Here is a 5,108-nt window from a genome sequence, read left to right as displayed (position 1 = left end):
CCCTATCCCCTCCTCTCTTCTCCAGACCATTTCTGGAGACCTTCTCCCTTACCTCACCTCGCTCATCAACTCATCCCTGACCGCTGGCTACGTCCCTTCCGTCTTCAAGAGAGCGAGAGTTGCACCCCTCCTGAAAAAACCTACACTCGATCCCTCCGATGTCAACAACTACAGACCAGTATCCCTTCTTTCTTTTCTCTCCAAAACTCTTGAACGTGCCGTCCTTGGCCAGCTCTCCCGCTATCTCTCTCAGAATGACCTTCTTGATCCAAATCAGTCAGGTTTCAAGACTAGTCATTCAACTGAGACTGCTCTTCTCTGTATCACGGAGGCGCTCCGCACCGCTAAAGCTAACTCTCTCTCCTCTGCTCTCATCCTTCTAGACCTATCGGCTGCCTTCGATACTGTGAACCATCAGATCCTCCTCTCCACCCTCTCCGAGTTGGGCATCTCCGGCGCGGCCCATGCTTGGATTGCGTCCTACCTGACAGGTCGCTCCTACCAGGTGGCGTGGCGAGAATCTGTCTCCTCACCACGCGCTCTCACCACTGGTGTCCCCCAGGGCTCTGTTCTAGGCCCTCTCCTATTCTCGCTATACACCAAGTCACTTGGCTCTGTCATAACCTCACATGGTCTCTCCTATCATTGCTATGCAGACGACACACAATTAATCTTCTCCTTTCCCCCTTCTGATGACCAGGTGGCGAATCGCATCTCTGCATGTCTGGCAGACATATCAGTGTGGATGACGGATCACCACCTCAAGCTGAACCTCGGCAAGACGGAGCTGCTCTTCCTCCCGGGGAAGGACTGCCCGTTCCATGATCTCACCATCACGGTTGACAACTCCATTGTGTCCTTCTCCCAGAGCGCTAAGAACCTTGGCGTGATCCTGGACAACACCCTGTCGTTCTCAACTAACATCAAGGCGGTGGCCCGTTCCTGTAGGTTCATGCTCTACAACATCCGCAGAGTATGACCCTGCCTCACACAGGAAGCGGCGCAGGTCCTAATCCAGGCACTTGTCATCTCCCGTCTGGATTACTGCAACTCGCTGTTGGCTGGGCTCCCTGCCTGTGCCATTAAACCCCTACAACTCATCCAGAACGCCGCAGCCCGTCTGGTGTTCAACCTTCCCAAGTTCTCTCACGTCACCCCGCTCCTCCGCTCTCTCCACTGGCTTCCAGTTGAAGCTCGCATCCGCTACAAGACCATGGTGCTTGCCTACGGAGCTGTGAGGGGAACGGCACCTCAGTACCTCCAGGCTCTGATCAGGCCCTACACCCAAACAAGGGCACTGCGTTCATCCACCTCTGGCCTGCTCGCCTCCCTACCACTGAGGAAGTACAGTTCCCGCTCAGCCCAGTCAAAACTGTTCGCTGCTCTGGCCCCCCCAATGGTGGAACAAACTCCCTCACAACGCCAGGACAGCGGAGTCAATCACCACCTTCCGGAGACACCTGAAACCCCACCTCTTTAAGGAATACCTAGAATAGGATAAAGTAATCCTTCTCACCCCCCCCCCCCCCCCTTTAAGATTTAGATGCACTATTGTAAAGTGACTGTTCCACTGGATGTCATAAGGTGAATGCACCAATTTGTAAGTCGCTCTGGATAAGAGCATCTGCTAAATGACGTAAATGTAAATGTAAAACACAGAATTTCTCATTTGGGTCCCAGGCTGAAAAAGTTTAAGAACCCCTGCAATACACTCTAACCTCCAACTGGGGCTGTGGTTGTCATTTAATTTAACTGTGTAACTGATGGTTATGGATGAAGACCGTCATCAAAATAAAATAATGATCAAAACTGTTTAAATAGGCCTTTGGAAAAACATAGTTTTTATTATTAACTTTACCTAATAGCGGGAGTATTCACTAATGGTTATAAGCAATTGTTTTGCTAACAGTCTATTAAACCTTGCACATCTCCTCCTCTTTCCAGCAGTCATCTGATGCTCCAGCAGTTAAACCTCTAGATGTGCAGCGGTGTAGAAGCGCTAGATTACAGGCTATGACACTTGATGTTTGGACTTTCTTTTATACAATGCACGTTTTCAAATGCTTGCTAGTAAATAAATAAATTAGTCTTCTTTTAAAAAAGTTTGGATGTGTCTGACTATTCATAAATTATTTAACAGCAGTCGACAAGGCTGTTCTGTCTCTGAGGCCTGTAACGAGCCAATGTCGTGTCAAATGGACAATGCACCAAACCTCTCCAACCTGGCATGTTATAGTTTGATACGAAATCTGTTCTTAATTTCTAGATGAATCAACGGCGATAAATAGGCTATGGACATGCTGCGTGTATTTGTTTCTATTTTTATGATGATTATTAATTTCATACTATCGCATAGCTGTCTCTCTCCCCTTCATACTTTCCTTGTCAATTCATTATCTTATAGCTGACTTTCGGAAAGCCTATGGTAGGCCTAGGTTCTTTTGTTGGGTTTTAAGGAAATTAGAAGTATTTGCATGTGTCTGACATACGCTGGTGACTTTGATTGACGGGTCCTTTTACGGGGGTGTAAGTTTGCTGATTATCTCTATAGGCCGATATGTCAATTCAGAAAGTTTCCTAAAGTAGTCTGTCTGGACTCCATCTCTTTAATAAAAATCAAACGCTCCTGTCATGATGTAATCTTGTAAAAGGCCTGTTTTCAGAAGCTTAGGCTACATTATTTATCTCATTACGGCGTACTCTATTTGAAGAGTCTGGATTGGTGCGCCCCCTTGGGTTGTGCTGTGGCGGAGATCTTTGTGGGCTATACTCAACCTTGTCTCAGGATGGTAAGTTGGTGGTTGAAGATATCCCTCTAGTGGTGTGGGGGCTGTGCTTTGGCAAAGTGGGTGGGGTTATATCCTTCCTGTTTGGCCCTGTCCGGGGGTGTCATCGGATGGGGCCACAGTGTCTCCTGACCCCTCCTGTCTCAGCCTCCAGTATTTATGCTGCAGTAGTTTATGTGTCAGGGGCTAGGGTCAGTTTGTTATATCTGGAGTACTTCTCCTGTCTTATCCGGTGTCCTGTGTGAATTTAAGTATGCTCTCTCTAATTCTCTCTTTCTCTCTTTCTTTCTCTCTCTCAGAGGACCTGAGCCCTAGGACCATGCCTCAGGACTACCTGGCATGATGACTCCTTGCTGTCCCCAGTCCACCTGGCCGTGCTGCTGCTCCAGTTTCAACTGTTCTGCCTGTGATTATTATTGGACCATGCTGGTCATTTATGATCATTTGAACATCTTGGCCATGTTCTGTTATAATCTCCACCCGGCACAGCCAGCAGAGGACTGGCCACCCCTCATAGCCTGGTTCCTCTCTAGGTTTCTTCCTAGGTTTTGGCCTTTCTAGGGAGTTTTTCCTAGCCACTGTGCTTCTACACCTGCATTGCTTGCTGTTTGGGGTTTTAGGCTGGGTTTCTGTACAGCACTTTGAGATATCAGCTGATGTACGAAGGGCTATATAAATACATTCGATTTGAAGAACAGTCCCAGCAGCAGGATTTGTGACATTATGCGAATATTTCGGTACAATTTTGGGGAAAAACATCAGACTTCACGTGAATGGATTTGTGCGTCATAATAGGATCCATATTTATTTTCCTTTTTCCAAGAAAGCCAACAGACAAGGACAAGTAGGCCTATCTTTATTTTGGCTCCGTCATGCTCTAATGCTGTGTCAATATAAAAATGCGATGGATACTCTCCTGCCTGGCATTTCTTCATTTGTAGATTCATATTTATAAGTAATAACCTTAATAACAAGGAAGTGTAATGGCTTGTTTCAAATAGGTTTTATTAAGAAGCATATCCATGTTAACAAGTGTACAAACCGAATTGTGATCTCCCCTTTTTACATAGGGTCTTTATTTGATTTGTTTATGTTTATTTAACCTTAATTTAAATAGGCATTTATAACCTCAAAACAACAGTATCATACATTTAAACAAAATGGACACCTACGAAAAATGACTGAAAAGGGAAAGAAAAGGATAAAACAATAACGAAGTGGAATAGTGAAATTGCAGATGTTTCTTTTGAGTCTGATAGCCTATGCCAGGGATCATCAACTAGATTCAGCCGCGGCCCGATTTTGTTCTTGAGCAAATGGTCAGGGGACCGGAACATGATTACAAATCATTTGTAGACTGCAAATTGACCGCAAGAAGCCCAAACAGGTAAAACATTTGACAAAAACATAATTTTAAACCTTGTTAGATGTGTAAACGATCACATATACAGTGCCTGAGTTGTGTTACAGCCTGAATTCAAAATGGATTATATAGATTTTTTTCTCATCCATCTACACAAAGTGAAAACATGTTTTTAGACATTTTTTTAAAAAGGTATTGAAAGTTAAATACAGAAATATCTCATTTACATAAGTATTATCCACACCCCAAAGTCAATACTTTGTAGAAGCACCTTTGGCAGCGATTACAGCTGTGAGTTTTTCTAGGTATTTCTCTAAGAGCTTTCCACACCTGGATTGTGCAACATTTGCCCATTATTCTTTTCACAATTCTTCAAATTGTTTGTTGATCATTGCTAGACAACAAATTGCAGGTCTTGCCATATATTTTCAACTAGATTTAAATAAATAAAAACTAACTTGGCCACTCAGGAACATTCACAGTCTACTTGCTAAGCAACTCCAGTGTAGATTTGGCTTTGTGTTTTATGTTATTGTCCTGCTGAAAGGTGAATTCATATCCCAGTGTCTGGTGGAAAGTAGACTTCACCAGGTTTTCCTCTAGGATTTTGCCTGTGCTTATCTCCATTCCATTAATTTTTTTAATCCTGGAAACCGACCCAGTACTTAACTATTACAAGCATACCCATAACATGATGCAGCCACCACTATGCCTGAAAATATGAAGAGTGGTATTCAGTTATGTGTTGTATTGGATTAACCCCAAACATAAGACTTTGTATTCAGGACAAAAAATGAATTACTTTGAACAGCTTCTATCCCCAAATGGATAAATAGCTAACAAAATAGCTACAAGGACCGAGTTCACCTTGAATCTTTATTTACCTTTGATTTCAGTACTGCACTGTCTCTATGCACACTCACAGGGCCCTACACACTCACACACTCTATCACTCCAAC

This window comes from Oncorhynchus gorbuscha, linkage group LG11, assembly GCF_021184085.1.
Source record: "Oncorhynchus gorbuscha isolate QuinsamMale2020 ecotype Even-year linkage group LG11, OgorEven_v1.0, whole genome shotgun sequence".
Taxonomy (NCBI): Eukaryota; Metazoa; Chordata; class Actinopteri; order Salmoniformes; family Salmonidae; genus Oncorhynchus; species Oncorhynchus gorbuscha.
Note: the sequence above shows the minus strand (reverse complement) of the source record.